Source organism: Ostrinia nubilalis, chromosome 4 (genome assembly GCF_963855985.1).
Source record: "Ostrinia nubilalis chromosome 4, ilOstNubi1.1, whole genome shotgun sequence".
Classification (NCBI taxonomy): domain Eukaryota; kingdom Metazoa; phylum Arthropoda; class Insecta; order Lepidoptera; family Crambidae; genus Ostrinia; species Ostrinia nubilalis.
The window spans coordinates 836,053-855,871 of record NC_087091.1 but is presented as its reverse complement, the minus strand read 5'-3'; the positions used below and the strand labels follow the sequence as shown (position 1 = coordinate 855,871).

Genomic DNA, 19,819 nt, shown 5'->3' with positions numbered 1-19,819 from the left:
CTGAATTGTATACTTTTATAATATTTAATTTTATAATTTTAATGTTTATTTAATTTAATTTTAGTTTGACAAATAATTCTCTATTTCAATGTTATTTTTAAGTTTTTGCAACGCCTTCACTGGGCGTCACATGTACAATATTATGTTCTTGTCAACCCTTACCCATGTGACATGCAATAAATAATTTGAATTTGAACCCACAACTGCGCTGGCGTCACTGTCAAATTGCTCGGCACAATACCTAATATCTTCAGTCGTATCTCTATGGCGACCTTTTCCCTTTCAACCAAACATCACTAACCTTTCCAGGCCAGCCATCCCGAATCTCTCCACACAGTGCAATAGAAACCTTAACACCTCCTATTAGGGTTAGTCATCGCATACCGATACCGTAAAGGTTGTCGATTAGAAAGCTGTTGTCCTTGCGAGTAAAAGCTCCCGGGGTGAAAGTGCCGGCGCGAGCGACCGTTTGTAAAGATAGCTCGGATTAACGTCTTTTTTAATACGAATGATAGATGGATTGGAATGAGGCCTGTAAAAGAAGAACAGAATAAGTGGGATCACTTGAATTTTCTGGACGATCATGCTGCTAATAAATGTAAAATCCACGGGCTTAAAGCTAATTGTGCGTGGTTTCGTTGTTAAAATCCCATCCAATAAGTTCGGAAGACTACGATGAGACGACTATAAAGAGTTTAAAGAAACTCTTTACTTTAGTTACAAATAAAATGTTAAATTCGAATGGCGACATATTATACTTATAACTTTTTCATGAATAGGTACTATTTAGGTACACAAACTTAATTTTCAGATCTAGAGAATAGAAAACCCATACAAACTTTATATAAAATACAACTATTCATGTTTGGGCGACTAAAAGTAGGTCCGTAGAAAAAATATTACATAGTAATAAACTATAGGCAATTCATATTAGACATTTCTCCTTCGTTTAAATTGTTAACTAATTTCCATGACGCGCCTTCTTGGCAAGACGTAGTAGTCTTAGGTACAATGAGATATAGGTAACTTATGACGTGCATTCAATTACAACTCTATTATCATCAATCACCATTAATGAAATAACTTAATACGCGCAAATTCCTCAATAAATACATCCAATCGTTGTTTATACGTTTCAATTGCGCATATTAATACCAACTCGATAAACCCGTTGTAAGTTGTTATAATCCTAAACAAATAAATTGTTAATCATCCATACCGGTTTCATCTTCAACTAATAATAAATTCAACTTCAACTAATAACAATTAATAATAAATTAATGAACACATTAACAGATCTTATCACCGGCTGACAGGTGATGATAACGATTTTGGGAAATTAAAAGCATTAGGTATTTTCTCACAGGAAATTATATGTTATTTATTAGGTGATATCCAATTATAATTCAAAACTATGGACAGAAGTTACCTACGTCTGATTTATCACTAGTCATAATTAATATTAAGAAATTATAATATAAAACCTGTTAATCAATATAACGCTTTTATTAACTTGATTTTCTTTTATTTTCATAAACCTTAATTACCTAGATTAATATTTAAAACTCCATAGTGTGATAGGCTATTCCATAAAAATTAACTACAAACTTATGAAAAATAAAATATTGTCATTTTCATTCATTCATTAGTAGATGAAGCTGTCCTTTGGCATCATAGGTATTTGGAATTATGTATTTGCATTTCTATGCAACAAAGTTTCTATACCACTGTATAGAAACTTTGTTGTGTGTGTGTTATGTGTGTCTTGATAAAATGCACATACACACGTGCATGCACATTTTTTCCGTCGATAAAAATAGGTCTGTTGCACCTGTTTTCATATGTGCACTGTATTATACATAATACTGAACACAGTACACACTGTTGTCAGAAAAATCTAAACGCGAAATCTTGTGTGCTTGCTCTAAAGTTGGTAATCACAAGGAAGGCTGCTTCCGGCAGCCGCTTACAATCAACAGTTCCGTGGTTTTTGCCTAATTACTTAGAAGCTGCAATTAAAAATAAAGTAAACACTACCTTAATACAAGTGAACAAACCTTTTGTTCTGATGGGATTTGATCGAGACAGAAAATAAGTGCGCGACGTCACATTATGGCTGAGTTGATAAGAACTTTTACCGTAACTTTAACTGGTGTTTTGTATGGAGATTGACAGACGTTTTAATTAAATTAAGCTGATATTGTATCGTTTTATTATTAAAACGTTCGTAAAACGAGGTAAGATACACTGCAATGGCCCTCTTATGCGGTTCCCATAATAAATGTTATAAAGCAACAAAAATAGAATAGTTTTAGGTTCCTGACGACTGTACCCATACATTTATGTCCGTAGGTTTATATAACACTCGCTACGTCATATCCCTTACATTAACGGATATCTGTACGGAATCTACTTCATTCCTTAGAACATGGAACAAATCAATTATGTACATGCAAATAATCGCATATGAAAATCGGCTGAGTTTTCCCACACGTAAGTTCCTTGTTTGTACACGATTATTGAATTAATGGAACAACTACACAAATATTTAACTCTCGGAGTTTATAAAACCTTCTCATTGGATTTCAAAAATGTTGTATGTGTATTTAATTTAAAAAAGGTATTTTCGTAGGCAAACTCATCTATGCAAATAATAAACCTGTATTATTATATTTTAAAACAGTAAACAGGAAATGCTCTAGGTCTCAGTGAAAAGTTATTGAAACAAGCTTTCAAGCTTTTCGTTACCACTGAAGTTTCAGGCTATTGCGTAATTGCGTGTAAACTAACGAATAATATCCAAAATGTTATACCTAAATGATATAAGTAACATGATGTTAAAATACTTTATTCTAGTAACTAGTGAAATTGTCCATTAAAGGCATCAGCATCCCTTTCAATGTCACAACAGCGCAAAAAGCTTGACCATACAAACCAAAACGGTCACTTCCTTCCATAATTTCCTCACGGCCTGTCTATAAATATAGAGATCCACAATGAATGGGCCGCATGACCTCACAACACGTGGTATAGCAAACAGAAACCGGTCTCCCCGTTGACATTCGGATGACATACCACATTCTTGGACGACTCAGTTCACACAAAACATAAACGATTTCGTTTATACTTGTGATACCTATATGAAATTAAGACGCAGATCGTTTTTGTAAACAAACTCTTTTCTGCAAACGGTTCACGCATTTTTTTTTTCGATAGTCATTTGTCAAATTATTCTTATTTAATAGTACTTACGTCGCTTCTTGGCGGGAATCTGAAGCGTCATGTTAGCGGTTTTGTTTTATTTCCTCAAATTCGTGTTTAGGCGACTATTAATGTGTAATAATGGTGGGTTATTAACCATTGAGTGTTCGTGAACGTGCATGAGTGTGGGCGAGTGAAGCAAAACAGTGCATCGTGATTCTTCGGGTTCTCTCAAGTTGTCCATAGGAGGTCTCAGTAAAGCACCACAACTTTACTGAGACTCAAAGGGTGGGAAGGGGTATCATCTATCATCCTTCATTATATCATTACTTGATCTCATTTTGTAACTCGTATCACTTATAAACTTGAAAATGGCAAAAATCAAGTCGACGTCGACGTGTATTGCCAACATCATCAAAAAAGAAGAAGTACTTACGTCACTATTTATCGACATTAGATTTAGTATTATACTCAATGTCCTGATAAATTTTGTGTTAGTTTGCTTAAGGATGACGAATTACAAAATAAAATTAATTAAGTTTATTTAATGGCAAAGATAGATCGCTTCAATTAATAAAACAAAACCGGTTATAATATAGGTAAGTGTATTATAATATAAGTGCAGTTTCCCATATAACTGCAAATAATACTATAAATGTTCTAAGGTCAGCTAGTATTTTATAAACCTAACGAATAAATCGCAAAACCTGTTGTCAAATTGCTCCACAGCGTAAAATGTCAGCGCAGCAGGTGTCAGCAACTGTTTGAAACATTTTTACTTATTTTATTTCACAAAAAAATAACAAATGCGGTTTGGGCAATTATCTACATTTAGGAATAGTAATTAATTTTGTAATTGCTGGATTTGATATTTACAGCTACGAGTTTCATTTTGAAACAGAAAAGAAAAAGTTGGTTTACTTTTGGCATTTATTCTGATAATGGATGTGTTATGATTGTGTATTATATGATGAATAGTATGTTAAACTATAATGAGAATTAGAGCTATAAAAAGTTTGACAGTGTAAAGGAAATATCAAACTTTTTCATCCAATATGCACTTTGCTTTTAAATTGCATAGGTAAACAGGAGGTATCTTTTTTCTTATAAGCACTTTATGATTTCCCACAATAAGTTTATTTTGTGTAGTCTGACACTAGAGTTGATACCGAAAGTCTGTGAAAAGGAAATGACTGAAAATTATGAAAAAAACTGAAGTTACAATAAAATTTTAACTGCTTACACAGTGTGCAAAATATTTAAAACAAATGCAACATCTTACACAATCAATCTCGTGGGTAGTTGTCAGTCATAATCACGCCAAATATCAGTGATGATTAGATACTTCAACTATAATTAAAAACTCAATTAATATTAGCATAAAACTAATAAGTTACCGCATCTATCGGGCCCACAAATGGCAACCGGATTCATTGTTAAACCAACTTTTACTTCCTTCGTTACGTGAATGAGTGAAGTTAACGGCATAAATAATGCGTTCAAGGTACTATTTACGCTATCATTGGTTAATTAAGATTTCCACGATAAATTATTGTACACGCATAAGTCAAATACTATACGGTACGCATGGTACATGGTTGTAACTTAACGCTAGGCTCGCGTTTTCTTCTATCGTGTGGGTTGTATCGAAATAAATTCACATCCTACGAATTACGGAAGAATATCTTCTTCGATAACATTATTTACACTTTAGATAACTTATCAAGTGGAAGATTTTTCTTAAATACATACGTACGTATTATATTCTAATAACAGCACTAGCCAATATGTTGTCCCGAATTGGTGGTAGGGCATGCTATATTTGGGACATGTGCGTGTTAATAAAGAATTCAAAGGATATTTTCATACTTACTTAAATTAATTCTTTAGCCCTAATATTGTGAACTGTGAAGTCAATAAATAATACAGACAGTACTACATCAAATTCAACACTGGAGGATCTTATTTACTTAGTTGGGGTATTGAAAACGTATAGTTTGATATGCTTTTTTTTTTAAGGGACGCGCGCTGGTAGCTTGAAGAGCTTTTCCAACTTCACCGGGCAGAGTGGCGAGTACAGAAGGTACTCTAGCCGTTTGGCGATCGTCGGTGCGCGTGCCGACGAGGACGAGTGTGGGCTTCGCGAAGCGTTATATGCTATAAATTGTACATCACACTAACAGCAACATAAGATGCCACAAAGTATATTTTATTTTGGATTACGATACAATCGATCCATTAATAGATACGATGCTAAATCCACGTCACGAAAGTGTCGAGTCATCGATCACGGAGGAAATATTTATTCGCTGTAATTAAACATTAAACTCAATCTACTCTGTTGGTTTAATTGATTATTACGTGGCAATGAAGGGTTTGGTTTTAATTTGCTTTTTATTACTTTTTAATGCAATGTTTTATTGAGGGTAGTGACGTAATGATATAGGGTTTTTAACTGTTTTAAATTGTAGTGAAATCAGTAATGTGGCACGGTTATTTTATAGATGACACTTAATAACCTCAAAAAATACCAATAATTTTGCCCTGTACTTGGTCAAAATATCTGAATACGACCTATCAGAAGCAGTAATGTATGCTTGAATTCGAATCGAGTTCGAGCTTCGTTCTGTAAAGCGGAACTTTAAGTTATAAATATCAAATAGGTATTGTAAATATTTATCTTAATATTTACAAATACCTATTTCGATGGCTCCTACGTATAAGGGCGAAACTGCCGCTTACGCCTTTTTCCAATTATTTAAGCAATGATTTCACTTTGCTCTAATCTATAACATCAGTAAGAAAAAAAAAATTTTTTTCCATTAGATACAAAATAAAATTTTAGGCAAATAGGCGTATGTGCAAAACTACGCCACGTATAAAGCCCAATCATACGATTCGTCAATCTATACGAGTAGTTGCTTACATAAACATATATTTTTTATAATACAAATCTTAAATAAAGCCATGAAAATATTTAGCAATTTGTTTTATTTATAAATTATGACACATTATATAGTTATTTAATTTTTAGCGTTAAGAGTCGCATCTCAAACTAATTTGAAAATTATAAATAACTTGAAAAAATCGAACTGCCTAAGGCATCGTGGGTTCAATTCCCGCCTTAGGCAATTCGATTTTTTCAAGTTATTTATATTTTTTAAAAATATGACACATTATGTTAAAAGACCTAACTAAATCTCGAGCACAGTATATGGGCGTATTTGCGTTAAAACGTAAAACGGTACATTAAACGACTTTTTCTAACTGATTTATTATTGATATAGCACATGATAACAATTAAAATAATTACATGCATAAATAAAGAGAGTAATCGCTTAAAATATTATATTTACGTTGTCATTTAAGTCTCTTTACGTTGAACAATATACATGAAATTATAGAAATATGCCGACGTAAAAGGGCAATGCGTAAAATCTCAAAATATATAAGAAAAATATAAAAATTGATAACAGCAGTAGCAAAAGCATTACATGTTAAGGCTAAATGTGAAATTTCATTAAATTCGTTTTAGTAGGTCAGAAGATATGACCCAAAAATATGGTTCTGGCCACTAAAATGGCTCTCCTGTAAAATTTACTTTTTTCACTTACGCCAGTATACGTAGGAGCCATCGATTTGAGCTTCCATAGACATCCGATGCAAAATGTCGAAAGTGTAGACTTTTATGCTTGAACATGATTGGAAATGCTTTAAAAAATATAATTAGCATCGCTATGTCATATAGTTTTTATTGGCGCACCCAGAATTTTTTTTTTCGAAAATGTATGGGGATGAATCGAAAAAAAATAATATCTCCGCTCTCACAATTGGCCCTAATTCTTTTTGGGACATTTATTTATTCTATGAATTATTTACAATTTTTTGATATACTGCATAACACGGCCAGAGGTGCGAAACATTTTTTTAAAAATCGTCGAAAATTCAAATTTTAAATTATCATAATTTCAGCTTAGTTTTGACTTAGACGTCCATAAAATATGGGAAAAAATTAACATCAACACTATTTAAAATAACTATGCCGAAAAACGAGAAAAAATATTCAATTTAATTACTTAGAAACTTATAAGTACCTACTTAACTAATTATTTTGTTTATGTTATTTAATCACTTTCTTAACTACAACAATAACAAAATCTTTTTTTCATCCACTGCTTAATCTATTTGCAGATTAAAGTACCGCATCATTAGTTTATTACTGACAATAATGAGGGTAGTTAGTTTAAAGTGTATTTATCTAATATAAATATATAAAAGGAGAAACTGGACTGACTGACTGACTGACATTTCAACGCACCGCCTAAACGGCTAAACGTAGGCACTTGAAATTTGGAAGGGACGTAGTTTAGGTACCGTAGAGGTGCACTAAGAAAGGAATTCGCGAAATTCCCACGGGAACGGGAATTAGCGGGAAAATCCTTTTGTATGAAAAATCTAAACCACTTAAGTTAGAAGCTTGAAATTTGGCATGCAGGTACCTTAGCCTTTAACTATGGACGTCGGGTCTCAGAGGCCCACCCCCCTTTCCGATTTCTCGGTTTAAACACCTTCCCACCACGTGCTGCTCTCGACCATCTCAGTAGCTTCAGTTTTAGCTATGTTTGGACCGAGGAGGCATAAAATCGCGTCTTCCGGCACTTATTACGTGATTAATAACCATCCAAAATTTTGTCCGGGCCTGGGAGACCCGATGACTATAATTTCCATACAAACATACTTGTATGGATGTGACTTGTCAACGATTTTTTTTTATATTATATTATTATAATATTAAGTAAATTGCTCTAGTTTAAGAATACTTAATGGCAGAAAGTATCTGAGTACATCAGCTATATTATTAGCCCAACTATCTAAAGAACATTTCAGGAGTAAGGTATTACTTGTAGACGATTCTTCTTTTGAGTTTAGATGTCTTAGAATTCACCATTGCTGCAGATTCCGAATCTGAATGGTGTACATTTTGTCTATCAAAGCTCTCAAGGAAAGATAACACATGCCTGTAGAGATAATTTGTTTTTAGTGTTCTAGGCCACTGTGTATTATTTTAGTTACTTTAACCCTTGTCAAAATGTTTAATTTAGGTCCTTCAGAAATTTTGTTCATGTTTTTATGTTACATGGTTATTAATTAGCAAGGAAAAAAATATTACTTTCATTTATTAATAATCGACTGTAATCAAGGAGCCTATATGTGATGGCAAGTCAATTAACACTGAAAATTGTCTAAGTTTTTTAAATTTGCAAAAAAGTAATTAAATGATGGTTAAAATTTGATTACATTTACCACTAAATCCTTTATTAATAGTTATTAGATATATATCAACTCTTTAATAAATGCAAATTAATTCAGATATGAAAATAAGAAGAATTTTAGATAGGGGTCTGTGAGACCCGACATCCATGGGAGTGTGATTATTTTTTCACGTCCATAGTTAAAGGTTAGTAAACTTAAAGCTTAGTTACAACATGATATTGCAAAATTCCCACGGGAACGGGAGTTAGCGGGAAAAAACATTTGTATGAAAAAATCTAAACCGCGTAAGATAGATGAAGGGGGTAAAACGGGATCCACGCGTACGAAGTCGCGGGCGGCCGCTAGTGCTATTATATTTCCTGCCTTTTTCTTTAGCTATTATCAACATTTATGCTAAATGTAAATAAAAAATATACTTTATGTCAATAATTAAAACTTTATTTTAGGTTTACAATAACAACAACATTATTATACAAATTATTATAAAACAGGTAAAAATATTTTTGTGTTTGTCTCCCTCAATGTCATATACCTATTGCCACTTTGAAAGCTTGAGTGATAATAAGCCAAGAGCTTTTAGGGGCGTAAACTTTTTATTTCTCAATGGCTTTTTCGTTATTTCTAAAAAATAATCTACTGTTTCCGGCTTATTCAACATATTTTATGTATATTCAATAACTGAAGCCATATTTTCCTTTCGATCTTCCTTCAATTTCGATACTGCTGCAAACACTATTTCACTGCACTCACCATCCAAATCACCACTTCTTCTTTTCTTTTGCTTAGTCCCTATTCCCTAAGTCTTCAAAAGGTTTGCGAGGTAATTTTTTGGTCATAGTATCAACACATGATGGCAATTCTTCGTCATGAACACACGATGTCGATGCTCCGTAGCTCTGAATACAGCTTGGCCAATCAATTGTTGTCTCAAGCCAATCTTCGTAGATCTTCCGGAACATGGCGGCATTCCGGCCTGATAAACGCCAACGCTTATCGACGGCTTTTGCAAATTTTCGGCAAAATTCGCGGAAAGTTAAACGGTCTAAATCTGATAAACTGAGATTCATTCGAGACAACACTTGGTCGAACAAATATTGATAGTTGTTTAGTTTGTTTTCACTTTTTAAAATAACAAACAAATCTAAGTTGGTACAGATATTTTCCATTTTAGCGTAAGTAGTTACTATTTTCACTCGGAAGATCAAAAGCACAATGAATTGCAAGAAAGTTTAATAGGAAATATATATGCACGTTAATTGCCTTACTACCCTCATTAAATCATAATTTATTAACTACCCTCATTATTTTTTTTTTTTTTTTTTTTTTTTTTTTATGTGATAGGAGGCAAACGATTATTATTGTCAGTAAACTAATGATGCGGTAATCTGCAAATAGATTAATCAATGAATGAAGAAAGATTTTGTTAATATTATAGATAAGAAAGTCATTAAATACCATAAACAAAATAATTAGTTAAGTAGGTACCTATAAGTTTTTAAGTAAGTAATTAAATTTAATACTTTTTCTCGATTTTCGACATAGTTATTTTAGTTAGTATGGTGTTAATTTTTTCCCATATTTTATAGACGTCTAAGTCAAAACTAAGCTGAAATTATGATAATTTAAAAATTTGAATTTTCGACAATTTTTAAAAATATGTTTTGCACCTCTGGTCGTGTTATGCGGTATATCAAAAAATTGTAAATAATTCAAAGAATAAATGTCCCAAAAAGAATGAGGGCCAATGAGGGTTTTCGCGATTGAAAAATCCGCCAGAATGAATTATTTACAATTTTAAAACGCGCAAACCCTCATTGTGCGAGAGCGGAAATATGTTTTTTTTTTTCGATTCATCCCTATATAAAATTTTCGAGAAAAAATTCTGGGCGCGCCAATAAAAACTATATGACAGAGAATTATAATTTTTTTAAAGCATTTCCAAACATGTTTAAGCATAAAAGTGTACACTTTTGACATTTTGCATCGGATGTCTATGGAAGCCGAAATCCAGCCTACAGTGTGACGTCTGGATAGCGTGGCATTTGGTCCCTTTCTACCCGCAGGTGGCTGCGCAACCGCGCCATCTCGCGCGTAATCGCACCCTTTGACCCCGCTCGCGCAGGGTTGACACTATGTTGAAGATTGCTAGCTATTGTTTTGTGGGATTTAATTGTGGACAGGCAGGAAGAAGGGTGTTAGTTCTTATGGCGTGATAAACCTCTGATTCTCTTTAATTTACTGATGAGTACCAAATAAACGTCATTTTTCTTTGAAATCAATGCGGCTGACGATACATTAAATTGGAGTCCTTAAAGGCCTGGTTAAATTGTCATTAATGATTTTCTTTAAGTAACTAATAATATTATATAATCTCCAGCAACATCCAAAAGAGCTGAAGATCTTTTACGAGTGTTAGGTTAATTATTTATGAGGATAAGAAGAGTGAATGTGAAAGGCCTTTATGAAAAAGTTTTTGCAACTGCAGGATTTTACATAAAATATTTTACTTTAATTGTACCTACTTTACCTTACTTTTAAAAATCAAAGACCATCCACTCTCTCAAAAAAATATATGAGAGAAAGACAACATCTACATTTATCTCTAACTAGCTTTCCGCCCGCGGCTTCGCCCGCGTGGAATTTTGTCTGTCACAGAAAAACTTTATCGCGCGCGTCCCTGTTTCAAAAACCGGGATAAAAACTATCCTATGTTCTTTCCCGGGACTCAAACTATCTCTATGCCAAATTTCATCAAAATCGGTTGCGAGGTTTAAGCGGGAAAGCGTAACAGGCAGACAGACAGACAGACAGACAGAGTTACTTTCGCATTTATAATATTAGTTGGGAAGTTGGGATTATCTGGTAATAAACTACCAGACTTAAAAAATAAAAGACCATCCAACTTATGTGAAAATTTGTGGCAGCCCTACCTAGATCATAGATGAGACCCTATGATTGTTAAATTCCATCTGCACTTTCCTATGATCCGATGAAGTAGATTGCTATTGCGTCCGCTTTGGCGGCATTTGGGATTCTGTAAGCGGAATTGAGAACGCTAATGAAGACATGCGAAATGCTCAATTGCATTTTAATGAACCTAATGACTTCATCATTAGTTTGCGAAACAATATTCTACATGTTCGAAGTTGTGTATGAGGAGATTAAGACGTTCGCCCTACGGCGTCACGATGCGGTTGTATGAACTCGCAATTCTAAGCATAGTTTAATTGTTCGAAGCAATTTCACTTGTGACAAATGATAAATGATGTACCTGTATTTGGAAATAAGGAAGGAGCTATAACGACCTGTACCTTAACTCGTGGAACCCTATAAGTGGTTGCATGAGACCTAGGTAACAACTGATTTCTATTTTGTCTCGAATTTCTGGTAGGTACTGGTTTACTTGAAGGGTTAGGTATTAAGAAAAAAAACAACCCTTACCTGACTGCTGACTACGTAATTCAATCAGCCTGTGAAGACCCTTTTTCTCAGGTTAGACATGCAGTCAAAAATATTTCCCAAACTTGACACACACCATTATCATGATGCTCATGACATTTGACAAGTAGCAAGGTCTCATTCTCATAGCACGCACTAATAAATTTGAAAATGTAAACTCTGTAGTTACATGACGAGTGTCTTGTCGAGTTAGTTGCGGAACTTGACTTTGACCGTGTGTAACTTAACTACGATATTTTTGAAACAATAGTCTACCATTTACTTACTAAGACACATATCGAAGGCGCATATGATCTAATGTTGCATTTCTACCTTTGAACCTTATGTTTATAGTTTATAGGTACTTAAATCAACTGAAGTCAACAACCGATGCAGAATCGACCTCTTCCTATACTAAATACTTCCTGATCATAGCTAATTAGATACTGAATGGATCATTACATAAGTATGATCGTTCAGCTGAATAGAGGGCGCGTCGTGGGAACTCGATACAACCGATGCTCGAGTAACGATTACGAATGAATCGCTTTTTCAATCGGTAATCGATACTGCATAATGTGGCCTGGTTATAAGTTTGAGAACGTGGGTAAATTAGAAAAAAGCTAGAGAAGAATTAGTCGCTTCCACTTAAAAAACAGCGAACAAAATTACTCAATAGTTTTATGTAAATTATACTTCTATTAAAACATAGCCTCAATCCTAAACTCTGGCCGTAATTGTAAATTAAAATTACAATAACTTGAAACTGAAGTTAACTGAACTCATATCAGAACTGTTTCTTTACAGATACAGATTGAATCAGCTAGGAGAAGACTTCTCGAAGAATGAAGATCGTCAACACAATAACCAGCTACAAAAGAAAATGGAAGAATTTGGAACAACAAACCACGCAGTCTGCTCAATGAACGGACGATCTGAAAGCTTTGAATTCAGTGTTATTATGGATTACTTCATATAAAGCAATGTAAGACAATGATAACTAGGTAACAATCAAAATTATGAAATTGGCATAGAAAAGTGTGTAAACCTGTAGATTATCAACATTTAACAGATCAATAAATCACTATAACAAAATATTTCTAAATAGCTTTTGTTCTAACTAAAACCCATATCTTGATAAACAGAACTGTTAGTTAATTTACCAGAAAAGTATTATTTGATATCGATCTTGATAAACTTGTTTCACAGAACGATATAAAAAAAAACAATGAAATCTCAATTATAAGGTCATACGAAAGTAACATTAACTTTGTTATGATGTTTAATACCTAAAAAGTAATGATTACCTATGTCGTCAGAACACTATATTATGAAAGCATATAATAGAGGCTGTTGCTGGCAGTTTGGCCAGCAATCCTCTTTTGATATTATTTATGGCTTTTTTTTTATATTGTTTTTGTTTTTTGAAGTTACCTTTTGTACTCTCTTTAGTGCTGTATAAATTAGTCTTAAGCAAAATACACTGTTCGGCCCTTAATTGGAGTTTTTTTCTCAAATTCGTCAATAGCTTCTTGCATAATTACCACCAGCAGGCCTATCTCATCAATATAATACAGTCCACTCGATTAGCCTTTCAACAGAGGCAACAGAAACCACTATTATAAATATATATGCATTAAAAACATTAAAAGGTATAAAGATTGAGGTATTGAGTATTGAGATATCAATCATACTAATAGAATGCATTTAGCTTATAAGTACTACCACAGGTACTACTAATACCGTTTAGCTTGTCACTTTTTATATTTCTTAGTTAAGAAATCATGTAGATATTGGAACTTTCAAATATTAATAAAGCCATAATCTCAAACCAACATCTGTTTCCTTCAACGCAGGTAATTGCTGTATCGCAACGTACCTTCAACCCATAATTGTGCCCATAACATCGTCCTGACGATAAAATCGCGCGACCAAAAACTTGCGTAAGCGCATATCGGCGGTTGGGCAAGCTACCGGCGATGAGCGCGTCACGTACATGGGGCTTATGGTGTACTAACAATGGCGTGTTGCAACTCAGGTGGCTCATGTATGAATGTATTTGGATTGGGCGTAACGCCTTGAGAACATAATCCGAGTTTGGTGGAAGGTTTGGAACTGTACTTTACAGTTATGAGACGCGAAATGGATATAACATCCAATATCCTTTCAAAATTTTGCTTGCGAGTAATGCCTTCACGAAATCGATCAATTTGTCATACAATTTCGGTAAAGATTTTATTTTTTTATTTATAAAAACTTCTAAAGCTTCCATTTCCAAACGTCAAAACGAGATGAGGGTTTCAATAGAGTTGAGTTTTTACTTTCTTTATTACTCAAATCAAAAGTGTACAAAAGGTAAATAAGCCTTGTTAAAACTGTTTCTTTAGAGATAACAATGCGATATTAAAAAAAGAACTCATAATGATACTGGTTTTATGATGCCCATATAATTGCCATCATAAAGGTAGGTACTTGAACAGAAACAATACCGGACCAAAACCAAAATTGGACCGTAAATAAACCATAATTCGGGTTACGTGATCAGTGCCTAAGCCTGGTCTCCACTTTCTCCTGATCGCGCCGTGATATACAGACCATGTGAACGCGGGTTTACTATTGTTTGAACGCAATTTGCGATGGCCGTTATGAATCATGTGAATTCTAATTTCACTCTTAGATAAGGTAAGTTACATAAAATAAGTTAATGAACCCGAATTGGCCTATAGCTTAGAATATAGCGAGCTCGATCGCGTGCACTTCAGGCTTGATTCAATCAATGGACTAAAGTAAGTTAATGATGATGGTACTTTGAAGTTTTAGAGAAAACATTTTTTTCATTCCGTGATTATATCAACATAATTATTATAAAAACTATTTAAATGTAATTCCCATTAAATACATGCATTAAACTATCAACCCAGGGTGGGCTTCGAACGGGTGGAATGCAAAACCTTCCTCTTGAATCACACTATTGCTGAAAGCTGCATTAAAATCCGATGGGTACTTGAGCGTACAAACAGCGGGAGCGACTTTGTTTTTTACTATATTAAGAAATACATTTAACAAGCAAGAGTAGGCATATAAACGCACAATAGAAAGCCACTTATCGTAAACCATCCATAATAGCCCAGTAGCAGCATTACATAAATAACTAGATTGATAAAAACTCTATTATTTATTTCCCAAGCTAGACGAACCACATCGGCACGTCGATCTGTGCTTCTTTTTTGGGAAAACTCACAACTTTCCATTATAAAACTACTGCTAAGGGCATAGGACCATACGGACGGTATGTTATGTAATTTTATTATTGCGGAGTTACTCAAGGGACTATAATTGGTCCGCAATCGTATGTCGTGCAAATACACATCAAAAGTTATTTCTAAAGAATAAAAACTTGTAGTTGAAGTATGTGGCTTACGTAAAACACACCATACAAAGATTTTTCTAACATGAACAAAGTCTTCAGGGAACCCGAAAACATGTCTTTTTTGCTAGTCAGTCTTAGTAGTAAATCGGAGCTCTATTTACCTGTCAGTCTTTAGGTAAACCGAAATCATACGCAACCGTCTTCTTTTGCCTAAAATAATCTTATAGCTGAGAGAAACCCTGTGAGACAATTCTGACCGGTGTGTGCAGTTAGTTCAATAGTAGATTCATAACCTCCATTGGCATAACGTCTAGTTTGCCTTTTATTCAGCAGATCATTATTCAAAAATCTAATAGGATTATGCATTGAAGACATAAGCCGGCTAATGACTGGACACTCCCTTGACATTAACAGTCTCTTCAGGCTTAAAAAGTTAATTTATCTTGCAAGTTTCGTCACTATAGTCCACTTTCAGAAGCGTGGATATAAGCGTAGCGGGCAGCGGGAAACAGAAGCGGAATAGATTTAATGTTTATCCAATATTGAATTACAACATTTTTTTCCAACTAATTCAGTGTTACAGTTTACAGTGCCCTTACATTACAACACTGCATGTGATGTGTACCTTAAAAAATCCTAGAAAAAATATTTTAAATTGAACGAAAATGAAATAAAAAATGGCCAAGAACTGAAAATAATGTCACGAGAAAGGGAATAATGTCGATGAAGAGGCATAACTTCATGAAAACTCTCCGCAATCGCTACCTCCTATACATGGACATACAACCTTATATTTAAACATAATAAACATTGCGTTGACATTTAGTACGAGTACACTCGTATCTTAACACCATTAGAACATTTCAGGGGCTATTGTTCTATTACCCCATCGATCATAAGCCATACTAAGGAGACTCTTATTCTCTAATGGACTTAGCAGGTATTATATTATGTTGCCCAATATTACAATTACAATAAGACCGCAAATACTGTTGCAGCCATGTATTTAAAAAACGAAGACCAAATGATAACTACGGCAGCATACACAATAAGTAAAAAAACTTTATATCATGACTGAGACAGATTGGTAGGTATATGAATTTTGTTTTACTATTACTGATGAAATCTGTTTGCATTAAATACTACTTGCACTAGAAAATGGACAGGTGTATCTATACGAGTAGATAATAACGGGGATTCATATACAGCAGACGAATAAATGTAATGTATCTTTCCTTTCCTATCTTTTCTATCCTCGTTCCTTGGTATAACTGTGTTCCGTTAAAATATGTTCCCGCTGTTACAATTTTGAAATGTAAATAAGGTATTAATTACTTCACCTGATATTAGATTCTAGTCTTTAGCGTAATTATGAATAGCATTTGCGGACATGCAAGTTCTTACGAAACAAAGGCCCGATTGGGATCAATAGATCGGCTTCGATACAGAGCGGTTACAAAAGAGATGATAGACGATAATGAGTGCTAATAGGAAGATGATATGGACCAGAGAACGACAGAAGCATAGAAGGGAGTTTCTAAGAAGCTAGCGTAAGTATAAAAAAGTATAAAGAAAACGCTATCTATTGGTGAAAATCGTCTGAAAATCCGTCTAGTTAGTAGTTTTTTTTAGTGTATCGCTAACAGAGACAGACGCGGCAGAGGACTTTAGTTTATTCCAATCGGTTACCGTTTTTAGTCCCTTATATTCTTCAAATATACAGATCATTATGTAGTATAATGAGATTAATTAGGTATGTTTCTTTCTTAATTTTACATGCGTCAACAACCCATCAGTGCGCTTACAATATTATTCTATCACAATATTATAAACTAGCTTTCCGCCCGCGGCTTCGCCCGCGTGGAATTTTGTCTGTCACAGAAAAACTTTATCGCGCGCGTCCCTGTTTCAAAAACCGGGATAAAAACTATCCTATGTTCTTTCCCGGGACTCAAACTATCTCTATGCCAAATTTCATCAAAATCGGTTGCGAGGTTTAAGCGGGAAAGCGTAACAGACAGACAGACAGACAGACAGACAGACAGACAGACAGACAGACAGACAGACAGACAGACAGAGTTACTTTCGCATTTATAATATTAGTTGGGATTGGGATGTACGCAAAGCTAACATAAGTAAAGTTTGCACACATGCTTCTGTATTTTCCGTTCACCGTATGAGCGATGATATGCGTTGCGATGAGCTATTGTCATAGCTGGGCTATTGAAACAGTACTTATCAGGTTGAAGAGACCTAATTAAGATGATGGACCGTCAATCTGTGTGGACTGATCTCGTTACAACATTGTCTTGTTAGTGGAACAATATTAGTCATTAGCTAAGTATCGTAAGACATCTAAAGTGGTACAGTCCTCGCCATTTCACATTGTCAATATTGCAAACTACTACAGTAAACAACCATTGACGCTGAATTGAAATAACTCTGAATTACTAAGTTGTAATTTTGAGTCTGACTTTGTGCTCCCTGGAAGGTTAAGGTAAGGTTACTCGTAATTTACACGAACTATATCAGCTGTCTGTGTATTACCGTTCTGATTGACTCTAAGGCAGGGTTTCCCAAACTATGGGTCGCGACCCAGTGGTGGGTCGTGAGGGAACATTGAGTGGGCCCTGTCTGTAGAACGACACACCACCCTACAGATCCAAGTCCTTTATTTAGTCATATTGTTAACGGTTAAATTTCCTATAAGTGGGTCCCGAGTTTGGGAACTTGTATTAGATAATTCGTAGCCCAGACAACTTTGGGTACCACTGCTCTAAAGTAATAACATCGAATCTCAATCATATTTCAATTTGTTATTATTTGCTCTTACGCCATCATTTGAAAGTGGATTCTTATTGACCTTTCTTAATAGCTTTTCTTAATCGTCGTAAGTACACTTTTATCGTTTACCTACCGTTGTTTTGAGGTCGCTAAGGCCCATTACGCGGTGACAGGCAAAGGGCTCAAATGTCAGAAGCGTGCGCGCGCGCAGCGATTTATACGTAACGATTTAGTGCTCATAATAGCTTTATAAACAAGTGAGGTATCCGTGTTAATCATTACGGAGCGGAAACTCGAGAAGCCATTTGAGGGAACGGCTTTATTCTATGTAGGGGAAAGGCTGGCAAATATTAAACCAATTGGAAATTAATCAACAATCGTGAGGTAAAGAATAGACTAATAAAGGTTCAGCCAAACCAATGCGATCAGCCGGCGTGCAGCGATGGCGATCAATGCATTTAAGTCTGATCGCCATCGCTCCACGCCGACTGATCGCGTTGGTTTGGCTGAACCTTAATGTCGAAACTATGCTAAGATAGTCATAAATTTACTGTATAATTTTGACCAACCTGTCCATCCTGTGTCTAAAATCATTTGAAAATACTTGCCGGTCACTGAATTGATTCGTCGAAATATTTTGAAAACATACCTGAAAAAGATGAAACAATAAATAAGTCAACGTCATCAGAAATAAATATTGGTATTGCAGACATAAGAGGTAAATATAAGTAGTGTAAATAGATTTTTTTTTTATTTATTACCTAATTAAATCGTATCCCGATTTGCTGTTAACATCCATCATCTCTAGACTCAAAGCAGATATTATCTTTTGAAATATTACACCGACACAAGACTTATTGCGATCTAAATGCTTTCATATTTTCCTCAATAACTTATCGCAATAAAGTATACAATGCCGCAACTTTCTGACTTTGTTTCAATTCTGCAACCGCAGTGTACATAGGATATCAATATCATGATCAATATGCGGTCTGCCGTTCCCATTTCGTTTCCTACATTTCATTACGTGCAAATAGAAATCTAGGAAATGTAATACAGTAGAGATATTTGTTTGTTTAGTTGATTTAGGTTACGAATTGAGGTAACACAAAATAAATTAGTACTTCGTAATCATCATCATCATCAACAGCCCTTTACAGCTGGACTACGAGCCTCCTCCACTATAGTTATATGGTTTTGCCATCGTCCCCATTTTGCTTGGCAGGCGGGTTGGAGATCGCAGTTTAAAAGATTGATGGCTTTCAGAGAGCGCTGCTGCCCGTTCTGTTTGATATGTAGTCCCTAAGTCGCTTCTTACGACACCCGCGGGAAGAGTTGGAGTTGGTGACAAATGTATTCTATTCTACCGTCACCACACGGCTTGTAATAATAGCACAATATTATGTAGATGCCAGAAGTGAATGCCCTCAGTAAGGAATTCGTAAATCGATACGCGATGACTTTATGAGTGTGTCGGTGGAATACAGATTGCTGCAGATAGCTATAAACTAGTCAAAATGTAAATTCTGCTTCCGTCCGTGGAGTTTATTCAAGAAGGTCGTTTACAACAAGGACTTTAATAAAGTATTAAAACCTGAAACCACTTTTTTAAAGAAAGAAAATGAATAGTCATAGAGTGGTGACAGCTTAGACAGCTTACATGAAAGTCAAGAAGTGTCACAGATCATATTGACGTTACATGTAAAAGTGTGTGTTATTTTATTAATTATTATTTTACGCTATAATAAGGAA

The 19,819-nt window shown here is 34.6% G+C and overlaps 1 protein-coding gene across 1 annotated transcript in view; it reads right to left on the bottom strand.

The window, feature by feature from the left end:
* Window positions 1-19,819, bottom strand: part of LOC135071317 (uncharacterized) — a 167,150-nt gene that overhangs the window by 75,253 nt on the left and 72,078 nt on the right. The window lies entirely within an intron of this gene.